The 7,820-nt window shown below is 35.3% G+C and overlaps 1 pseudogene; it reads right to left on the bottom strand.

Annotated features, from left to right (window-relative positions):
- Positions 1 to 3,170: 3,170 nt before the first annotated feature.
- Positions 3,171 to 3,676, bottom strand: LOC110202484 (large ribosomal subunit protein uL16-like; annotated as a pseudogene).
- Between the last annotated feature and the right edge of the window lie 4,144 nt (positions 3,677 to 7,820).

The following is a 7,820-nucleotide window of genomic DNA, read 5'->3' as shown; positions in this document are numbered from 1 at the left end:
CATTTTCCAATTGATAAACGTTCAAACAGCACAAACAGGCAGTTTTTCAGAAGAAATCAAAGTGATATGAACAAATGCTTTCTATAGTCATATGAAAAAATTGCTTTAAATCACTATTGTTCATGGAAATTCAAATTAAAGCAACTCTGAGGTACCACCTCACACATATCAGATTAACTATTACTACAGAAAAGGGAAATAACATATTTTGAAGGGTATGTGGAAAAATGAGACACTAATACACTGTTGGCAGAGTTGTTTTTTCTGGAGAGCAATTTGGAACTATACCCAAAGGGCAATAAAACTGTGCATACTTTTTTACCCAGCAATACCACTACAAGTCTGTACCCGAAAAAGATAAAAGGAAAAGGAAAAAGACCTATATGTAAAAAATATTTATAGCAGCTTTTTGTGGTGGCAAAGAATTGGGAAATGAAGGGATGCCCATCAATCAGGGAAAAGCTAAACAAGTTATGTTATATAATTGTTATAGAACTATTAAATATAAGAAATAATGTGCAGGATGTTTTCAGAAAAAAACCTGGGAAGACATATATTATGATGTAAAATGAAGTGCGTAGACCGAGGAAAACTTTGTAAATGGTAACAGCAATATTGTATGATCAAGTGTGGATGACAACTATTCTAAGCAATAAAAATGATCCAAAACTATTCTGATGGACTTATGATGAGAAATGCAGTCTACCCCAGAGAAAGAATTGATTGAAGGTGAATGTAAATTGAAACATGCTTTAAAAAAACAAAATAAACAAAACAAAACAAAAAACTTTCTTTATTATTGTTTTTATTGTCTGCATTTTTTCAACATGGATAATGTGGAAATTTTTTGCGTGACTGCACATATATATTCAAATTCCTTGCCTTCTCAAAGGAGGGGGGAGAAGAGGGAAGGAGGGAGATATATGTTTACATGTAATTAAAAATAAAATAAAAAGCTTAAAAAAAAAGAAAAGAAAAGATAATCCAAAGAGTCAGGAGTCAAACCTAAAAGGTAATGAAAACACGGCTGGCTTCACATTTTCATTAATATGGAGGTTGACCATTATCAACTTGTATGGGAGTATCTAGTGGAATACTACTGGGAACTTTCTTTGCCTTTCTGCTTTTCAAGATTTTTATCAAAGACCTGGATGAATAGTAACAGCCAAACCCCAGTGGCAGTTGTTAGTCTTCCTTCATTTTCAAACAGGACCAATGACATCATGGGATAATGTCTTGACTCATTTGAATTGTAAATTGGATTTAAGTGAAGCCGAGTCAGCCTCACTCTCTCTTCCAGAGTCATCTAAGTCCTGTAGAAGAGCAAAAGTCAAGTTTTACTGGGGAGTTGCTACTGAGTGCTAAGAGTTGCAGCAGCAGCAGGAGCTAATATTTATACAGCTCATTCAGTTTTGCAAAACTTTCTATTTACCTCATTCACCTTGATCTTCATGCTAATCCTATGAAGAATCATAGAAATTACATTGTTAGATCAAATTTGCTGATATGTAACTACTATTTTGAAGGACAGTCAGGATCCCAAAAGGACTCAATAGGCTAAAACAATGGACCAAATCTAATAAGATTGAACATAAGCATAATAAGGAGTAATGTAAAAGTCTTTTACTCTAATCCAGAAAGTTAACTTCACAAATACAGAATTGAAAAATGATAGTTAAGCAACAGTTTTTTTTAATATAAAAATAAGTAGGAGTTTCAGTGAATTTCAAAGTGAATATAAAACTTCAAAGTTAGGTGGCAGTTAAATAAGCATACTATGGAGTGGTGAAAAATTCTTAGCCATTCATCAATTAAAATATGTATTTATGTGTTTTTTCTTTCTCCCCACATGTAACACATATTCTGTATTATACTGCATACATTTTACACACACATATATGCATTCGTACGTGAATCACTTGGAACAAGGACTAATTTTGGCATAGATTTGTCCTGTTTCATCAAGAGAAATGCCTATATTTTTCTCCTGATGCTAGGTTGATTCACAATATCTGACTTTCACCAGATGAAACTGTCAGTATCCTTACCTTTAATTAGTTCTTCTTGCCAACATATTTTTTTTATTGCTCTTTTGGTGTACTTAAATTCTGAGATTTTAAAGGAATAATTATCACTACAAGGAGTTGTGCAAAAGTTGCAGGTTTTAAGGAACATACTTCAATGACTATTAGATGTATTTCGGTGGCTGTTGTATGGGGAAGGCAAACATTTTAAGATTCAAGCTCATAATGGAACAGGACCCATTACAAAAGAGTGTGAAAGAAAGTGTAGTTGAAAATGAACAAGTTCAAGAACTAATAAACTTTTGCCTTTACAACATAGTTTTATTAGTCCTCAGATAACTAGCAAAGACTTTCAGAGGCACCTGACAACTGGAGGGGCTGTAACTGATTGCTCTATTATGAATATTAGATTTCTTGAAGCTGGAAGAAAAGAAAGACCCATACAAAACAAAGCTACTTGTTAATCATTGTTATGAAGAAAATTATGTTTATCATGGGTAAGAAAAAAAAAAAGACTGAGTACTGATGATTGGGCAAATGCAATTATATTGATGAGATTCAGTTTTAAATTCAGTTCAGAATTGAAGGAATTCCCAAGTGTATATGGCATCATACAATACAACTCTTTACCATAGCTCAGCAGTGCAGATAAACATTCATCTTGTGAATTCCACGACAAAACAAAAAATCAAAACAAAACAAAAACAAAAACAAACAAACAAGAAAACCAAGTAACTGAAACAAATGGAGGGGTCATTGAATTTTAAAGATTTCAAAGACTTATAATGTTGTAAGGTTTCTGGGATGTCAGCAAATGCAATTATTTTATTTTTTTCCAGTTAATTTGCACACCAATGCAGCTATGCATGCCCACACTTGCACGGGACTATACTTTCACTGGTATAGAGAACTCTCAAGCAGGAAGCTCTACATTTGATACTGTTTTGTTTGTTTGTTTGTTTTTGGTTTGTTTGTTTTTAGCAGTATGTAGTTTATTTATGCCTGTGAAAGGTAGACCACAGCACACACCCCTCATGAGTCCATTTGTCCAAGGGGATGTACTTAACCCCAAGGCCATCAGGAACGAGATGCGTCTCAGCTGTCATATTCTCAAACTCATCAACATTGAATATGGTGAAACCCCATTTCTTGGAGATGTGGATCTTCTGGTGACCAGGGAACTTGAACTTGGCTCTACGAAAAGCTTCCATCACATGTTCTTCATTCTGGACCTTGGTTTGAATTGACATGGTAACTTGGCCAATGTGTACAGTGGCTACAATGTCCTAGGGCTTCCTAAAGTCTCCCCATACACCGGTCTGGAACCTATCAGCCCCAGCACATGACGACATCTTATTGATGTGGATGACATGAAAAGGATGTAGCCGACACAATATGAAAGCCATCGTTGCCACAACTCTTCACCATGTACTTCTTGGCACAGTTATGAGCTGCTTCCAAGGCTTCTGATGGCAGCTGTTCATATTCATCTGACACCATATGGCCACACAATGGAAATTCATCCTCTTTTGCTTTCTTTCTATTAAGATTGAAGATTCTTACCTTGGCATCAGGAGTTCCCTTGCAGAAACAGGATTTTGGGTACGCTTATTTTTACAATACCTATAACAACGGGCAGGACAACAGCTCATGGTGCCTTCTCCCCATAGGGAAAGGTGCATTTGATACTGTTAGAGTTACCTGGAGACACTGAAAGGTTAAATAACATGCACAGAATCAAACAGCTAAGATGTGTGCTAGATCATTCTCTGAACATGAGGCCTTTAGACGTCCCTGCACCATAGGCAATCAACTGAAAGATTCAGGCAAATTTCATTGAATCCTTATCCCAAAGAGCACCACACCCCCCAATCCATCCTTGACACCTACAAATGGAACTGAAAACTCACTTAATGGGAAAAGAAAAGAAAAGAAAAGTTGGGTCAGTTATCTTTTAATAGAAAAGGTCAAATACATCCAGAGATGCTTGAGGCTATCAAGTAAAGGAGCTAAGCACTGTGGGTTGCTTATTTGTGATTTCCAGGCACATAGTGAAACAAATTTTATACCATGAAATAGTGGGGTATAAGGATATCAAAATATGGAAAGTAGTCTAGTCCTGTACAAAGACTAAAAACAAAAATCAATATTTCTCAGTTGGATACCAGGATTCTAGTGATGCAAACTCCATATTTCTCTCATTAGACTCAGTATCAATATTTACGCAGAATTCAACATTGTCGCAAGCATGGGTATTCAAATTATCAACGTTCATCAAATTCAAAGGTCTATAAGACAATCTCAGTGAAACTGACTTGTGAAGGAATAGACATTTGAAAGTTGACTGTATAATTACAGCCCAATCTATTTCTTTTTCACAATTTCTCTACAGTTCTATAAATGAAGGTATACAAACTCTATAGTCCCAGATAGAGAATCTCTCCCAGGATCCCAATTTTATGCCAGATGAGGCCCCACAAAATACATGTGTTCTGGCCCCACTCCATCAAGGTGAGATGGGCTTTATCTACTTCCTCAGAGTCCATAGGTACCTAAAGGGATTTATGGGTGTCTCTTTCTCTACTTCCATGGGGTCTCAATCTCCTTTTTAGATAATGTTTCTGAATTTGTTAGGGCACCAGCAACTAGTCATATTTAACCACTCAAAGTCATTGCTTTGAAAATGTAGCAAGATATAACAAAAACATGCAAACATTTTCCCCAATATCTTGGGGTTATAATCTCCCTATACCACCTTGTTTGTGAAATGAGGTTCAGGGTAAGGCTAATAACTTAGTTCGTTTCCTAAATAGCTTTGGTTTCATGTCCTGATGTGACATGACTGGTTGGTGAGTCCTTCACTGTGCTAGAGTCCCAAAGGTCATTTCTACACGTAATTTCTGGGAATATACTGACCTAGCACCCAAACCTGACCTGGATTTTAACTCCTGGATTCCTATGTCTTACACTGTTGACCAAGTAAAAGACTTTACTTTCTATGCCCAGAATGAAAAATAATACATAAAAAAGTCAAGGATTTAGGTTGGTTTTTTGAGGGCAAAGCTTACAGTATCATAGTCTTTTAGCAGATGTGGCAAGTGAAAAAGTCACCATGCTTCTTTAGATGGAAATGCAGCAAAGAGATATGGTCAAAGCTGACTCAGACCTTTCTGAAAAAAAATCAAGGTTTCTGGCTATTCAGCCAGTTGGAAAAAAGCTCTTCCCAACAATGTGGCTGGCCAACTGGAACCAGGTATAGAATGTCCACATAATCTCCACAGTCTTTATAAGGCACTTCACTTACACACCATCACAATTCTCCCAGAAGCAGCTCTTTACTGTCCTCCACAAATGGAGAGACAGGATCGTAGGTAGATTGAGTATCACATGGATTTATGAAGGCAACTCTGAGAGTATTGGCAATAAGATTAAATTGATGTACATTTTCAGGCATTATGGACCACTCTCAAGTTTGTTCCAAATGCAAGATTGGGGAATGGTTGAAAAAAAGAACTCATTGTCATTGTGTGACAAATCTTTGTTACCAGTACTCTTAGGATGATCATTGAAGAAGTCCTTCATTTCTCAGCAAATCATCACAGAGAGGAGGCTTTTTTTTTTTTTACATATAGAGCAAATCTTTTCCTAGAAATGGAAGGGGGAAATTACTATCATGGGAGAAATATCATAAGTTCTATTCCTCATTTTCCAGGTCTCATAATTGCTATAGTACAAATGACAGGAAGTAGAACTTTGACTATCGAGAGGAATAATGTAAAGGCAGTAACCTTTCATTCGACAGGAACATCTATAGAATATTACAAGCTTTGTTTAAGATTGAGAAGATCAATACATTATAAAAATGTACTTCTATTTGTGAGAATTTATTGTCTCATAACTGTGACACATGTCAAGATATAAAGTTGTTTGGTTTAAAACCAAATATATAAGCTGTTCTAAGCTGCAACATTGAAAGTCCTAAAAGAAAAACTATATTATTTAAAAGTTTTAATTGGTGTTTTACACATAAAACAAAACAAAACAAAACATCTTTTTCCTAAGTGGTAACTAGTTTGATAGAAAACCTTTAGAGATTTCAAGAAGTTAGCAGTTTCACTTCTAAGGTTACGCTATCTTTTTGTAGTGGACAGGTATTCTTATTTCAAAATTTACTTACTGTTTGAGACTTTTTCATGATATCATTTGTAATGTTTTTGACACCCTCTGGATTAAAGTTTTAATTATAAATTGATTAATGTGAATATTTGTTTTCCTTGGAGTCTTCCTCTTTCAGACTGTGAGCTTCATATATGCAGTCTAGGTTTTAACATTTCTGTCAGAATCTATTCTTAGATTTTTCTCATTCAAAAGATCTTACAATAGTAAGATATTAGCTAACCTATTTGTGAGATAGCCAGTTGAATCCACCATTTATCACAATTCGTATGTTAAAGCAATCGATTAAATAAAATTATTATTTTGTAAGAAGTATAATTGGAATAGTCTTGAGTTAGACTTTCTTTGAAAGTTGTTTCTTGGTGGTATAGTTTGTTCATTTAGGCAATCATAATAATTGCCTTCTCCCTAAAAAGAGAAGCCAATTCAGGTTTCATAACACTCAACTTATTTTTTTGAATTAATTAATTAATTTTTAGTTTTCAACATTCACTTCCACAAGATTTTGAATTCCAGATTTTCTCCCCTTCTCTCCCCTCCCACACCTCAAAACAGCATGCGTTCTGAATTACCCTTCCCCCAATCTACCCTTTCTTTTATCTACCTCTCTTCTCTTATTCTTCTCCCCTTCTATTTTCCTGTAGGGTAGGATAAATTTCTATACTCCATTTCTTGTATATCTTATTTCCCACTTGCATGTAAAAACAATTTTCAACATTTGTTTTTTAAAATTTTGGGCTCCAAATTCTCTCCCTTCCACTCCACCCACTCTCATTGAGAAGGCAAGCAATTAGATATAGTTTATACACATGCAGTCATGCAAAACACTTCCATAAAGTCATGTTATGGAAAACTATTTCCTTCCATTCTATCCTGCCTCCCATTTCTTCTATTGTTTCCTTTGACCCTGTCTATCCTCAAAGATGTTTACTTCTGATTACCCCCCCCCAAGCTGCCCTCTCTTCTATCATCCTCTCCTCTCTTACCCCTTTCCTCCGTTTTCCTGTAGGGTAAAAGAGATTTTCATACCCAATTAAGTGTGTATGTTATTCCCTCCTTAAACCAAATCTGATAAGAGTAAGATTCACTTATTCCCTTTCACCTCCCCCCTCTTCCCCTCCACTGTCAAAGCTTTTTCATGTTTGTTTTATGTAAGATAATTTACCCCATTCTACCTCTCTCTTTCTCCTTCTTACAGTATAATCCTCTCTCACCCCTTAATTTTACTTTTTAGATATCATCCCTTCATATCCAACTCACTCTATGCCCTCTGTGGATAGATAGATAGATAGATAGATAGATAGATAGATAGATAGATAGATAGATAGATAGACAGATAGATAGGTAGATAGATGTATATTCCCTCCAAATACCCTAATACTGAGAAAGGTCTTGTGAGTTACCAATATCATCTTTCCATATAGGAATGTAAACAGTTCAACTTTAATAAGTTCTTTATTATTTCTCTTTCCTGTTTCCCTATTCATGCTTCTCTTGAGTATTATATTTGAAAGTCAAATTTTCTATTCAGCTCTGATCTTTTCATCAAGAATGCTTGTAAGTCATCTATTTCATTGAACATCCATTTTTCCCTCTGAAAGAGTATATTCAGTTTTTCTG

The sequence above is a fragment of the Phascolarctos cinereus genome, unplaced genomic scaffold (genome assembly GCF_003287225.1).
Source record: "Phascolarctos cinereus isolate Bilbo 61053 unplaced genomic scaffold, phaCin_HiC Scaffold_726;HRSCAF=1367, whole genome shotgun sequence".
In the NCBI taxonomy this organism is placed as follows: Eukaryota; Metazoa; Chordata; class Mammalia; order Diprotodontia; family Phascolarctidae; genus Phascolarctos; species Phascolarctos cinereus.
Note: the sequence above shows the minus strand (reverse complement) of the source record. Positions and strands in the feature narration are given on the sequence as shown.